Source organism: Poromitra crassiceps (assembly GCF_964638095.1).
Source record: "Poromitra crassiceps genome assembly, chromosome: 2".
Lineage (NCBI taxonomy): Eukaryota > Metazoa > Chordata > Actinopteri > Beryciformes > Melamphaidae > Poromitra > Poromitra crassiceps.
The window spans coordinates 37,128,817-37,145,361 of NC_139624.1; positions in this window are offsets into that span (position 1 = coordinate 37,128,817).

The following is a 16,545-nucleotide window of genomic DNA, read 5'->3' on the forward strand; positions in this document are numbered from 1 at the left end:
CTACTAGCCTGCCACTGTGTGAGAACATCCTAATCCACTGTATTGTCAGTAGGTAAAACACCCACAGTATATTTGATTGGGATAAGCAGCAAAAATGCTTTAAGAGAAAGGTGATAGCCAAAGAAAGAGGCCCTTACCTGAACACAGCACTAACAACACAAGGGTCATCTTCACAGTATGACAATGCCAACGGTTGGTTCTAAGGTGAAATGACTAAATGGAAAGCAGAGAGATCACAATGAAGGGTAAGTGTTCAAGACCACATAATTGATCTAATATAAACACTAATCCCTTATTGATTCCCATGTAGTTCTGGAATTATACAGCAGCATTTGAAGTAGTTCTGGCCCATTCGAGTGAACTGGTCAACACATACTGTAAATAACCATGTGCAGTAGATGTTCAGCTAAGAGGGGAAAAATACATTGAAATTAGTTAGGTTGTTTCCGCCTGACATCAGTAATGTTTTCCTATGCTTGAAAAAGCCATTTGCAGCAGTAACACACATTATTTCTACTCTTCACAGATGAAGTTAAAGTGTCTCTTACCTTTCGGGTCGGGCAGAGTGCTGTTCAGTTTGGAGCGTTTGTTTCAGTATTCAGTTACAGGTGTTTATTAAATTGGGTCTTCTTGCTTCTGAGTGATGTCAGCTACTCCAAGGCTTATAAGCCATCATTGATGTGTACATAGTAAAAATATGGAGGGTAATGATTAACCAAGGGCACCATGGCTCGATGAGGAAAACTCACACGCACGCATGCACGCACGCACGCACGCACGCACGCACGCACGCACACACACACACACACACACACACACACACACACACACACACACACACACACACACACACACACACACACACACACACACACACACACACACACACACACACAGTACATCATACCTGAACCTCCACAGTCATGGCTTTAGGAATTGACAGAAACCACTTTCTTTTCTCCTTTAGTTTATTCAGGTAAAGGTGTTAATACTCCTCAATTTAGAAATCAATATTGGTCTCAGCCCTGGAAGGATCTCATTTGTGTTTCTGTCATCAATTCTCTCCCATAGTCGGAACTGAATATAATGTAATGTTATTTTATTCACCATTGTTCAATTGATTTTTTCTTTTCCTTTCTTTTTTGGTTTTATTACATAGTTAACAGTAGAGAGTGGTTGGGAAAAGTATTACCGTGGTCCAACAACCATCTCCTCTCGAGCAGCTTCAGTGCTTGCTCAGACAAGGGCATTTCTAGCCTGGTAACCAGCCCTAATGAATATTTCATTAAGGTCTGGATGCTCTGCTATATCTGCCACTGATTCGGTGACGTACAGTATTTTTCAGCCCCAACTGATTGGTTGCCGTCTGTGTCAGTCATCGAACTACTTTGACGATTCTGCGCCAAATAACTTAAATCGATGACAATTGAGGGCAATACATTGTTCCACTGACTATTCCACTGCAGCCCAAGGACTGCATCGCTGTTCTTTGTGTGTCTTTGAGAATCTTTGTGTGTCTGTACTCACTTTGTTAAACTCTTTGTCTGGTCCAGAGCTGGAAGACCGGAAACAGCCGCCATGACAGTCCGCCCGCATCGATAATGTTTTTATTTTAGAGCCAGAATATTGTTATAAATATCAACAACTGCCAACATATATCAAAGCTGGTTGGCTTTATTGAAAGAGTGACTCAAACTGGTTGACAGCTATATCAAACTGGTCAATCAGTGAGGTTTTACTGCCACATAACTAACGTGCTAACAGCTAGCTAGCCTAGCTATTAACATACTGTACAGGTGTATTGTTACAGCACTCTAATGCGTTATCGGTAACGTTAGATTAATTATTATATTGACCAGCCAATCAGGTGTCCCGGACAGTATCTGAATAAATGCAGTGGATGGGCGCCGTAGGTCCCATATGAAGAGTGATGACAACTGTGATTCATATGGGGATGGATGGCTAGGTCATTTCAGCAGCAGTTATTGATGGAGATTAGATTGTTCATGGTTCACACCCAGATAAGACACTTTTGTGCTCCTAAATTGAGTTTTAACACACCATGTGGGGGCCAGTCACAAATAACGGTGTATGAAGAGGGAGGGAGCGGTGTTTGTGAAAAATCTGGTATTGTGCAACTTTTGGGCATTTTGAGTTTCATGCAATATGTGACAACAGTGATTACAACCTGTTCCCGTACCACCTCTTTTTGTCATGCACCTTGAGCGTGAGACATTAATGCTTTATCAATGCATTAAGGTACCCTTGTATATCACCCTGGCCATGGTGACGCTAGTCAGGTGACCGAAATTTCTCGGAAACCAGGCAGAGAATTTTGAGAAACGAGGGCTATGTAATGATGGACGCCCTGCAGCAAGCCTCCCAGCCCCTCTCTGAGGCTTCCAGCCATGGATGTATTAAAAGAACTGGATAGGGGACGAGCCACGCCCACCCATGCATTCGGACGGAGGCTGCTCACTGGCGCATGAAGCCATCATGGGGGTTTTTTCTTCCTGGTTTTACTCCCTGACCATGCGGCCCAAGGCGAAGTGCGCATGTGTGCCACGACGTATTCCATGACGTCTCCCAACCATGGATGTAGATGTAGATGAAGAAAATACACCCGTATACTGCTCTTAGTGGCTTCTGAAGAAAAAATGCCCCATAAACAATTTGATCATTAAAAGAGTCATTTTATACTTTGACTGACACCCGGAAAAAATTCCCCTGGGTTTAACAGCTGCCAGGGTTGCAAGTGGATGGGAATTTTCCTTTCTGGGCTGCATGGCGTCACGTGAATTGCAATACAGAGCTTCGCCACCATGTTCAAATGCCTTCACAGTCCAGCGCTATTCCTGGGGGCTTGCTTCCAGCCTACTCAGGCTGGTAGCAGTGGTCGCAGATGTCTTCAACCTCCCGGTGAAACCAATACAAATGGCATCTTCACTGTTTCGGGGAAAATTCAGGTCACTTCAAGTAAACCCAAGGATGTAAAAAATACAAGTCCAAATGAGAACAATACAAAGGTTGGCTTTTGGGTAATGCAAAGTTGTTTTAGGGGTGCAGCTGATATATTATGTTTACTCAGTAAAAGTTATGAATGTAAGAGTCAGATGTCCAATTATACTGCAGCCTGGACAAACAACAGAACAAAGGTGCATCTGTTGCCTCTTCCTCTTTCCCAGTAATCCACGCTGTATTTCCTGCAAATGATATACGTACATCACTTGTCACAGAAGCCATTATGAAATACCAACAGACAATACTTTGGCAGGAATATAATATGATGTGCACAAAGCTTTAGGAAATAAATCAGTAACAGATGAGGCATGGCATGGGATGGCGCTGTTGCGAGGGTGTAGACTTGCTCAAGGCCAACTTTTTAACATTGCACTTGCATTATTATAGCCATCATTCATGAGATGCAGTGATCTTCAATTGGCGCAGGGACCTTGACAGATTAAACAAAGTTAAACATAAACTTAATTTGACATACTTAACTCATTGAATGCCATGGACGTCCTTCGACGTCCAATTAAATAGTGACGTAGAGTGCCACGGACGTCCTTCGACGTCCAATGCGTTTTTTGACGGTGGGACGTCGATCAAAGCCTTCCGCAGCTCCTGTACAACTATAGTAGCTATTGGAGGTCTATAACCTATTTTACAGAACCCTTAGGTGGCGACAGTGCTCTCCAGATTACAGAAATGTCAGGAATACACAGCCTGAATTAGCCTTGATGAAAGAGAACCCGCTCATGCTGCAATCCAGAGCCATGTAGATTGTTCTGGCTGCAACTGACGGTGCGTGCGAACACAGTCAATCCGCGCACACAACTGAGTCCTTCTGCCTCTGTCTGTCTGTCAGCATAGTTTCTCCACATGATTAGCCGCTAGAAAAGCAGCAGCGCGACACTGAAAAGCCAAACCTTTCACTGCAGTCCGCGTGTGGCTTCTCCATGTTGCGCTGCCTGGGAGGCGGCGCTTCCCAGGCTTCCTAGAGACGCTTGGTGCGAGGCTGTGTGTTACTAGTGTGGGGAGGAGTTTTCAGCTGAGGGGGGGGAGGGGGGGTGGGGCACGCAGGGCAGGACACAACTACACCACATCACTACATCAGAAAATATTACCGTATCTAGAGTCAGTGAATGTGCTTGAAATGCTGCATTTCACAAAAGGCTGAATATCTCAGCTTATAATTTGAAATGCCTGAAAACGCTGAAAACAACCTATCTTCTCCGGCTCATAACTAAAGAACGGAAAATGGTATCAATAAACTTTTTTTTGCTGATGATACAATAGAGTCTCCTTGTTCTTTTTGCGTGTTCGGTGTTTACATAGTAATATCACACAATATTCTGTGGGCCTCGAGAAATCACTGAAAACGCTCTGAAAACTCTGGCACTGGGAGCGTCCGTTCTCCAAAAGTGGCTGGCACTCAATGAGTTAAAGACCCTGGGTCACATCACTGATGACATCATCACTGGTACATTGTGTGTGTGTGTGTGTGTGTGTGTGTGTGTGTGTGTGTGTGTGTGTGTGAATGTATGACATCACTGATGTCATCAGTGGTTTATGACATCACTGATGATGTCATCAATGGGACTGATGCCATCAGTGGTTGATGGCATCACTGATGATGTCATCAGTGGTTAATGACCTAGTTAGTATGTATAAAGTGGGACAGATAGACAGACAAACAGACAGAGCCCCAGCTCCCATTTATATACTGATGATGATGATAAAGGAGAAAAAAATAAAATAAAAAATTAAGTGTGTTTGAGTGTGTCCCAGAGGCTTTGGAGACCAGTCAGACCACTGTGTTCCAGACCAGAGGGGCTCTAACTCCCAGGGGGAGGTCTAACTCCCACGGGTCCACTAGTAGTTGCCAGACCCAGGGGGTCGGCCTACAGGAGGCTTTGTCTGTCTGTCGGTCGGTCTGTCTGTCCCTCTTTTCCTCCCCAGCCATTCAGGAACGCTTCAGATTTCAACCACCAGGGGCAACAGAGCAGGTCTGGACTTGCTACCATTTGAACCAGCAGTGAATGGGGACACTAACAAACATTGAATTACCTTTAATTCAACTGGTTTAAACATGTGCCGTGTAACTGTACAGGATCTGTACTTGTTGTAATTGTGGTGTCTAGTTTGGTTCATTATTGGCCATTAGATCATATTAGATCATACTTATTTATTTATGGAATAGTTAAAAGAAAGACATGTCTAAATGTGGTCATTAACTACAGTACATTAGAGGGCAATAGAGGGCCCACAACACCTGAAGGTAATTTGTATAAATATCACCTACAGCCAACTGATTAATGAGATGGCAATCAATAGTGTGACAGCAATTGATCATATTTACACAACCATAAACCCACAACACACTTGTAACATTCATGAGTTGAAAATGATTTAGCCACTCAAATTGCATTGGGAAGCTGCGTTGGGCAGGTCAGGTGAGCAAGTAAAATCAATGAGGGTCTAATCAACAAGGGACAGGTGAATGTAATCAGACTGGAAGGTTTGCTGGTCTAGCCTATACACAAACAATAGGAAGAAAAAGCCAGCACTCAAAAAGTCCTTTTCAATATTTAATTTACCTCAGTCAGGAGCAGTACAACACATACATGTTTCGGCACTACGCCTTCCTCAGTGTGGTGCAGTACAGGGCGGAGATGACGTTTATAAAGCATCACACCGGAAACGGAAAGAATCTATATGAACATATATGCAACTATATGCAACCTATATGCAACCTATATGCAGCATATATGAGCATATAGGCCATATATATGCCGCATATAGGTTGCATATAGGCCAGATTTAGGTGCATATATGCGCATATAGGCCACATTTATGCCGCATATAGGTTGCATATAGGCCAGATTCAGGTGCATATAAGTGCATATACCGGGCATATAGGTCTCCTATAGCTTCTTTATATCCACATATAGGTACTATATGTGCACATACAGGGCATATATGTCTCCTATATAGCTTCTTTATATACACATAAAGGCCCTATATGTTCATAATACAGGTCATATAGGTCTCACTTCTTTATATCCACATATAGGCCATATATGTACACAATACAAGGTATATGCCTCCTATATAGGTCATTTACAAATCTGTTTGTATACACTGTGTCATAATCCATATATACCCAGCGAGCACAAAACGTTTTTTCAACGTTGATTTTTAGTTTAAATCTGGGTGATATTGGGTTTGAACGTCTAAGACCTAATTTCACCCTCTTTTCAACCGGCTAAAATGCGGTTACAACGTAAACGTGTAAAAAAACACAATTTGGTTCATCATATTGTTAAAACATTTGTTGTACTGTAGTTTGGAATAGAGACAATATTGATAGTGTGTGAATTGGCATTTTATTGTCTTTTATTGTGTAACTGAGAGTTGAAATCTGGTCTACACGAAAACTACATTTCAACGCATTTTATGTCACATGAAATATCATAAATATGGGACTATAGGCTATGTGGTGCCAGCAAAAAGCTTCCAGGACACAACTATGGTTAATAGTTTAGCGCAATACTATAAAATAATGAATTCAGTTCCTGCAGCAACGCGCATGCGCAAGTACTTACTTGCTGTGACTGACTAGACCAAAGCAAGTCTGCACCGGTCTGCACCAAGTGCGGAACGAGGTGCTCTGGGCACACTATGTTATTGTAACAGACTGTATACGAGGCTCTGTGTAGGCCTACCTCCTGAGTCTCTGGTGTTAAATGAAGTTAACCTCTGAAGCCGTACAGCCTACAGACTATAGATGCACACACACACACAACATAATTTTAGTCTGTTACATAATATGACTCGTACGCATCACATAAAATAACTTGTCCTCCCGATCGCTGACAATTGTGTAGTCTACGTTGTGTGCGAGAGAGTATATAATGTGCCCGGCTCTCTGGTTAGTATAAGAAAATGTATAGCTCAGCACGTAGAGCGCAGTGGCTTGAACCTTGGAGAACGGGGTTCGAATCCCGTGTGCGCTGCTAAATTTTTAATTTAAGATCCTACATATAGGTACATATATGTACATATAGGTTTCCCATATATGGTGCATACATAAAATTGGCCGATTTCCTATATTATATGTACATATAGGTACATATATGTACCTATACATACATATAGGTACATATATGTACATATAATATAGGAAATCGGCCAATTTTATGTATGCACCATATATGGGAAAACTATATGTGGCCCTATATTAAAACATATAGGGTACATATAGATTCTTTCCATGTGGGGCAGCATCACTCATGTAAGGTCACAAGACACAAATAAATAAACCGGGTAAATCCACTCTATAAACAGACGGGGAAAAGATAGAAAGCTAGATAAAGACAGGTAGAAAATAGTAAATAACAAACCTCATTGATAAATAGAAAAAAGAAAGAAAATATTACAAACCTAATTGAAACACAGAGCAGTGGTGTTCGAGATACAGCGTGGTGATCAATACACCAAGGTCAGACAACACACCAAGATCAAACAATTCAAGCTATCGAAAATAGACGATAGTGTAAAAGTTAAAATTAAAATGAAAGAAAGCAACCCAATAGCAGTTCCTCATTCATACCTCTAGGGTGTTCTGTCTGTAGGGTGTGTATCCAATATGCCTCTCTTTGTAAAAGCACGATCCCTGTCGCCCCCTCTCTTAAGAGGAACGACTACCTCTATACCTAGAAATCTGAGGGAACACACATCGTGACAGCATTAAAGTGCCTCGCAACGGCGGATTTGATGTCCTTGTTTCTGATATTGCTTTTGTGTTCTGTTATCCGGGTCTTGAGTTCCCTGGTCGTTTTGCCTATATAACATAGGCCACAAGGGCACTTCAGAAGGTACACTACATATTTAGTTTTACAGGAAATTATATTTTTAATAAAATATTTCTCTTTGACAGAAGGAATCGCCTTTGACCATGGCGTTACAATTGATACAATTTAAACAGGGAAAATTACCATTCGGTACATTCGATAAGAAATGAGTCGGGCGTACAAAGGAATCGGCCCTCATTAATCGGTCCCTGATATTATTTGCCCGCTTCAAAGCAAACAAAGGAGGCTTAATAAAGATGTGTCCCACTTGGGGGTCGTTTCGAAGGATGTGCCAGTGTTTCAGAATACATTTTTTAATGTCCTGAGAAGCAGGTGAAAACGTGGTGGCACACACAATATTAAAAGCATGGTCTGTGGAGGTTTTAGAGAGCAACAAATCCTCTCTCTTTAACCCTCTCACCCTCTGGAGGCTGCTCTGTAAGTCCCTTTGGTCAAAGCCTTTTGCTCTGAACCTACTACAAAGATCATGAGCCTGCTGTTCAAACATAGCATATGTGTTACAAATCCTTCTGACTCTGATTAATTGACTATACGGTAAACCCTTCTTGAGAGTGGGGGGGTGATAGCTGGAAAAATCCAAAAAACTATTTCTGTCAGTTTTTTTTCTATACACTCGTGTCATAAGGTGTTCGGTTTTAGTGACCAACACATCCAGAAATGAGACTGACTCACGGCTAGGTTCTAGTGAAAATTTGATGGATGGTAGTCTGGAATCAATATAGAGTTTAAATTCTTCTAACTGAGAGAGTGTGCCTAGAAAAATGAAAAAGATGTCATCAATATACCTGAACCAGCATTTTAACAGTGCACTGAAAGGGTTATTTTGGTAAACAAAATCCTCTTCAAACTTACCCATAAATAAATTGGCATAGTTAGGGCAACAGGGACTCCCCATGGATACCCCCTGGCATTGCAGGTAATAAGAGTTTTCAAATTTGAAGTAATTGCAGTCAAGGACATGTCTAGACAAATCTAACAGAAAGTCGGTAGGAGGTGTGAGATTCTCTCTTTTGTTCAGAAAATATGACAGTGCCTGTAAACCCTCAAAATGGCAAACATTGGTGTATAGGCTATTGACATCCATCGTACAGAGAAATATTTGATCATCAGTAAGCTGTACTGTACTCAATTTATTCAAAAAATCAGTTGTATCTTTCAAGTAGGATGGAAGAAAGGACACCATCGATTTGATGTGTCGGTCCAGGTACTGTGACACAGGTTCAGTAAGGGACTGTGTCCCTGCCACAATGGGGCGGCCGGGGACTGGCTGGATACAGCTCTTATGAATCTTGGGCAGTGTATAGAACACAGGGCGTACAGGGTGTTTCTGTAAGACTTGCTAACAGTATGACCAGTTACAACCACAAACAGTTCAGACTCTCATTGAGGCCATTTAAGTTTGCTTTATTTATTTAGAGTTCATTATAATAGCATCATGCATGCACACACATATGCACACTATCTCACACACATGACTGATGTTGTCTGACACTCCTGATGTCTCCAACAACTCCCAAATGAGAGGGTTGAGCCCATCATCATTCACATCTCAGTATTGTCATGGCCCATTGGTCAGATCTAATGCTTTGATAACACTCTCTGTCTGGGTAAACGGCCACTCGGCAGTTCGCTCAATGGGCATCTCAGGCCTCTGGCAGTGTGTGTGTGTGTGTGTGTGTGTTTGTGAGTGTGAGACAGAAGTATGTGTGTGTCTTAGTGAGTGAGGGCCCTGCCACCTCTTAACACATGTTGTTATAGCGCTGGATGGCTCAATGGGATTCAACCTGAGGGCCACTAACCAAGAGGGAGGCTAAGTAAAGTCAATAAAAGCAGAGGACAGCAGTTACAGTACAAAAAGCTCACCTGTAGTTCTGAGCAGGGTTCAATTTGAGTTTCAGAATAATCCAGTGGTTCCCAAACTCAGGTGATTGAAGGTCGCCATGGGAGCAATTCTTCACGCATTGTGCGGACTCTACTTTTTTTTTTTTTTTTTTTTTTTTACCATGGAAATGTATCCATGCAGTGTGTGCAGGCAACAGGGATGCCCTCTATCTTTTTTTAAGTACATTCATTTGTAGTCAGATCTCTCTGTTTCTATTTTTGTCCCATTGATGATGCTAGTGCCATCTGATGATGTCATCAGGGATGTCACAGTCCAAAGCTTAGCTTGTTTTTTTTTATTCAAAATACAGTGTGCTTTTATCATGTGGTATTTTCTTTGGACTCAGAAACAGCTTATGGTTTAGCTGGGTAAACTGCCAATAGGCAATGTAGAGGTAAGCCTGTTTGGTTAGTATTCAAATCAAGGCGCCTGTTGGATCTATCATGCAAATAGTACAGTACTGTTGTTTTCCATGAATAGCCTTGTGTATAAAGAGGTGCAGATGGACATATCACCTGCGACAATAATGTCAGATGATACTGTAGTTAATTTAACTTTGGGGAATTTTAATATTTTCAGATGTCTTTACTTAGATCATGACTTATCTGCACCCAAACTATCCTCTCCTTTTAGACTCCTGCTCTACTAGCTTATAGTAATTTATTCAGCCTAGCTGGCATAGGCAATTATAGCAGAGATTTGAACAGCAAAACTTTCTTTAAAGCATAATTTGAGCAACTATTCTCTACTAGAGATTCAAAACATCCCAAAATCAGAGGTCTCAGCTCTAACATTTGTCATTAAAAAAAAAAAAAAAAAAAAAAAAAAAAATATATATATATATATATATATATATATATATATATATATATATATATATATATATACTATACGAGGGATCAGCCGAGCAGCATTTTGGTAAACAAACCTGGGTGGCAACGGCAATGGAACTGGCAATGGAACTCTATGGAGCCTGAGTTTGAGCGTCTGACTCTAGCCGGCTGACCGTGTTTACAATTGAAAAACTGCGACAGTTCACACAACTTTAACACGATATGCACACGATATTATACATCAAACTCTTGAGCTAATTCTGCTCTCACTCAGAATGTCAAAATATAAGCGATGTGATGTATACTTTTTGAGATATTAACGTTTGTTTGGCACAACTCATACTAGTTAAAGGAGAATTTCGGTTTTTTACACCACGGTCCTCATTTCCAGTTTAGAATATGATGTTTTACTCACCAAAATAGTTTCGCGTCATTCGGATGCCCAGGGAAGATTTTGAGCTCCGAGTACACTCTTCAAACAGGCTAGAACCGCTAGAACGGGAGCCCATGGGGCATTCTGCACGGCAGTGCACGCGCTCTCTAAATGACACTTTTTCTGTCAGATCACGGTTCAGATCAGCGTTGATCTGACCCGGATGGGGTTACAGTGCCCATCTCCCCCCTCTGTGAAACCACTTCTTCAGAGAAACCACAGAAGGGGGACGATACGCACTGTAACCCCATCCGGGTCAGATCAACGCTGACTCCGGTGTTGTTGTTAGCCTAGCTTCTAGCTGTTCGCTAAATAATTATATTTACAACCATAATGAACCGTGATCTGACAGAAAAAGTGTCATTTAGAGAGCGCGTGCACTGCCGTGCATAATGCCCCGTGGGCTCCCGTTCTAGCGGTTCTAGCCTGTTTGAAGAGTGTACTCGGAGCTCAAAATCTTCCCTGGGCATCCGAATGACGCAAAACTATTTCGGTGAGTAAAACATCATATTCTAAACTGGAAATGAGGACCGTGGTGTAAAAAACCGAAATTCTCCTTTAACTGCCGCAGGGTTACGCATTTTTGGGTGGCAGTGACGTCACGTTGATTCGTCCTATGGGGACTAACATCATCACACATGAATAAACCTGGGCTAATTGAATCCACGCGAGTCTCAGCTTTCCAGTCGTACCCAAATTATGCAATTCTAATATTATATTAGGGATGCCAGTATGCAGAAATAACACATTTATATTGTCTGCATGCAACAACAAAAAATGCAAATAAAGTGGGGATGTCTGTAAATGGGAGACTTCTGGGTACCCATGGAACTCATTCTCATTCAGATATCTTGAGGTTCTCCAGCTTTATTACTGGTCAGCTCAAATTAAAAACATGTCAAACTGGTTTTTGGACAGGCATGACTCTTTATGGACTAGTATTGAATCATATGCTTGCCATCCAAGACTGCTGAAGTCACTCCCTTTTATTTATAATTTCGATCAGGTGGAGTCTCTATCAAGTAATGATTGTATACAATACACTTTTAGTTTGGAGGGATGTGAGAAAATACTTAAATATTCCTAAATGTATTTCTCTTTGGTCCCCTATTGCTCTCAACCCTGACATTCCCCCACAAATTGGAAATATTGGCCTCTTGACTTGGCTCTCAAAGGGCCTCTTTGATTTTTCTGGTCTTTTTTCACAGAACAATATAAAATTGTTTGAATAGATTAGAAATGGTTTTGATTTACCCAATAGGGATCTTTATAAATTTTTACAAATAAGACACTTTACACAGTCTCTCCTGAGGGAAGAAAAATTACGCCTGGAATTGTCAGAGATTGAGAAGTGTCTTATTTCAGCTGATGGCTCTAAAGGCAAAATTTCATATATATATGCTCTTCTGTCGATGGCCAGCTCATCGTCATTTGACCCTTTGAAGTCTGTCTGGGAACATGATCTTGGGACCACGTTCAGTACAGAGAGCTGGTCAGCAATCTGCAATAAGATCTTTCCTAAATGTACTCCTCTTGGTGTATCTGAACAAAATTATAAATTCTTTAATAGAATCTCACCCCTGTTCGCCTCCAGAAAATGTTCCCAGACACTTCCAATTTGTGTTTTAAATGTAAAGCTCATCCAGGAACTCTTACTCATTTATTTTGGTCTTGTGACAAGATCCAAAGTTACTGGAGAGATGTCCACTCTATTATTCAAAACATTATAGGAAAACAATTTACTATGAGTTCAGTCTTGTATCTTTTGAATTATGACCCAGTTACGAACTTTGACAAAGATACAGAGTCTCTGTTAAATGTTTTATTTTATTTAACAAAAAAATGCCTATTATTATTATGGTCTACTCCTCAAGTACCCTCTGTAAACATGTGGCTGTCACAGGTCTCAATATTCTTACCTCTAGAAAAACTGACTTATGACCTACATCAGAAATCTGACACTTTTCAGAGAATATGGTCACCCCTGTGTTCATATCTAGAGAGATTCTGACTGAGACACTTTTACCTTTGTACTTGACCCTGTATACTATACTCTGTTCATTTAGTCTGTTTTATCGTTTGCGGGTGTTTTTGTGTGTGAGAGAGAAAGAGAGTTTTTTCTTTCTATCTGCTCTTGTTTATTATAGCGGAGCCGGGTCGACCGTTAAAGGCACTCTCAGGTGCCCCAGTTATGTCTAACATGTAACTTGGTTTCTGTTGTCAACTCACTTTCCTTTCGCTGTTGATGTCGCTTGTTTCATGTGGTTGTTTTGTCTTGTATCCTTTTTATTCAAAATAAAAAATGTTAATAAGAAAAAAAAACTAGGACGACCGCAACGCGGACTTATGCCTCCGCCATTAGTTCATTCTGGGGTCCAAATCGCCATTTGAGGCTAATTGGAAGAGATTCCATCAAGGCGCTCCTGTGATGTTGCGTTACAGAGCTTGGAAATCGGGTGTGTGAGAGGTCACAGTGACCTTGAACTTTGACCAGCAAAATGTAATCAGTTCATCCTTGAGTCCAAGTCGGTGTTTGAGACAAGTTTGATTAAATTCCGTCAAGGCATTCCTGAGATATCGCGTTAAGAAGCTTGAAAATGGCGTTCGAGAGCTCACCTTGACCTTTGACCTTTGACCACCAAAATCTAATCAGATCATCCTTGAGTCTAAGGCGATGTTTGAGGCAAATTTGATGAAATTCCGTCAAGGCATTCGTGAGATATCGCGTTAACAAGCTGGAAAATGGCGTTTGAGAGGTCACAGTGACCATGACCTTTGACCTTTGACCAGCAAAATCTAATCAGTTCATCCTTGAGTCCAAGTCGATGTTTGAGACAAGTTTGATTAAATTCCGTCAAGGCATTCCTGAGATATCACGTTAACAAGCTTGAAAATGGCGTTCGAGAGGTCACAGTGACCTTGACCTTTGACTTTTGACCACCAAAATGTAATCAGTTCATCCTTGAGTCTAAGTAGATGTTTGAGGCAAATTTGATGAAATTCCGTCAAGGTATTCATGAGATATCACGTTAACAAGCTGGAAAATGGCGTTTGAGAGGTCACAGTGACCTTGACCTTTGACCTTTGACCACCAAAATGTAATCAGTTCATCCTTGAGTCCAAGTCGATGTTTGAGACAAGTTTGATTAAATTCCGTCAAGGCATTCCTGAGATATCGCGTTAACAAGCTTGAAAATGGCGTTCGAGAGGTCACAGTGACCTTGACCTTTGACCTTTGACCACCAAAATCTAATCAGTTCATCCTTGAGTCCAAGTCGATGTTTGAGACAAGTTTGATAAAATTCCGTCAAGGCATTCCTGAGATATCGCGTTAACAAGCTTGAAAATGGCGTTCGAGAGGTCACAGTGACCTTGACCTTTGACCACCAAAATCTAATCAGATCATCCTTGAGTCTAAGTCGATGTTTGAGGCAAATTTGATGAAATTCCGTCCAGGCGTTCCTCAGATATCGCGTTGACAAGCTTAAAAATGGCGTTCGAGAGGTCACAGTGACCTTGACCTTTGACCTTTGACCACCAAAATCTAATCAGATCATCCTTGAGTCTAAGTCGATGTTTGAGGCAAATTTGATGAAATTCCGTCCAGGCGTTCCTCAGATATCGCGTTAACAAGCTTGAAAATGGCGTTTGAGAGGTCACAGTGACCCTGACCTTTGACCTTTGACCACCAAAATCTAATCAGATCATCCTTGAGCCTAAGTGAATGTTTAAGGCGATTCTGATGAAATTCCGTCCAGGCGTTCCTCAGATATCATATCGCGTTAACAAACATCGTACGGACAGCCGGACAACCGTACGGACGGACAGCCGTACGGACGGACAACCCGAATCCATAATGCCTCCGGCCTGGCTATCGCCGGCGGAGGCATAAAAAGATATCTTGTGGTGAGAGGTCAAGGACCCACTTTGAAAATGGCCATGCCAGTTTTTCCCTCGCCAAAATCTGGAGCGTGATTTAGCCCCCTTCCCGACAAGCTAGCATGACATGGTACCAATGGATGCCTTAGGTCTTCTAGTTTCATATGATACCAGTATCGTCACTCTATCTTTAAAAGTGAGGCTGCTAGAGCCTCTGAAAGACAGTAATGTCGGCCAACATCGACGATTTTTGCTGTTAAGAGTGTGTGTTTGTGTGTGTGTGTGTGGGGGGGGGGCAGAATCTGGTTCTCGAAAGGAAGGGGACATGTCCCCCCCTGCCCCTTTGGAAATTTCACCCTTTCACCCATCATCCAATAATTTTATTAATAGGAAGAAGGGGGAAATTTGAATTTAGAACTGGCGTATTAACTTGGCGGGCGAGGGAACTAACTGCATTGCTAATGATAAGACATCAATAATTCCTAAAATGTACACTAAATGTCAGGATTTTGACCTGCATTCATCAACAACACTACAAAGATTTTCAGCAGAAAAGTGTGAAAAAGTGTGCAGTATCTCTTTAAACATGCCAAGGCATGAGTATCACAACATTTGAATGTAACAGGTAATGTTTTTCTTGTGACTTTTTCCTGCGTATAGTGCAGCCTATATATAATTCACAGCGGAATGATGTGGAAATGTGACACTTTGCATAGATTCAAATCACATTGTGTCATTTCCTGAAAAGGCTAGTTCAGTGTGTTCAACACAACAGAAGCAAATCAGCCTTTTTGGATGAGACACCACTTTCTCTGTCCTGTATCTTATAGATGATACAAACAAATAATTTCAAACCTTATTCTGTACATTATGTTACATCAATGGAATCTTGTTTATCTTGTTTCTTTCTGTGACGTGATCCCCCCCCCCCACACTTTTTTTCAAGCACCTGCTTTTTATGGGGGAAATGAACTCTGCTTTTATCGTTAAAATTTGAACCAAATCAAAATCAATATATCACAAGAGTTTATATTAACAGAGTGCGTACTGCCACATGGAAACAGGATCTTACATTCAGCGCAGGGGTTAGTGCACAGCCTGGTCGCCAGAATAAAATGGTGGTATTGTACATTTCTACAATCCACCAATACCTAGAATATAAACATTTCTGAACCAATATGTTGCATATCACATTGATACATACTTGTTATCAACATTATACAGATAGGAGGGTCTGCTATTGAAATAGCGCAGTGGCCTGTAATGTTGTGGCCGCGGTGGATAGAGGGCACTTGCATTTCACACCGGAAAGCCGTGTTCAATTCCCAGTCCTGGTCACAGCGTTTCCAAAGTCTGCACCCGTAAGTCACATTTAACCAGTCCTGTAATGTAATGAAGCAATAATAATGTACTTTTACTTCTGTCAACTTTCACTTTTTCTCCACTACATTTCCTAAATAAAATGTATACTTTTACTCCATTACATTCCCCCTAAGCATCTTAGTTACTTGTTACTATAAAATAAATTGGAAGAAGTTGAAATTGAAATGAAGAAATGTATAGTCTGCAAGCTACTGTAGCAGGTTTGGAGAATCAGTGCTCCTAGCTTGCAAGTTACATTAATCACAATTAGTTAGAGAA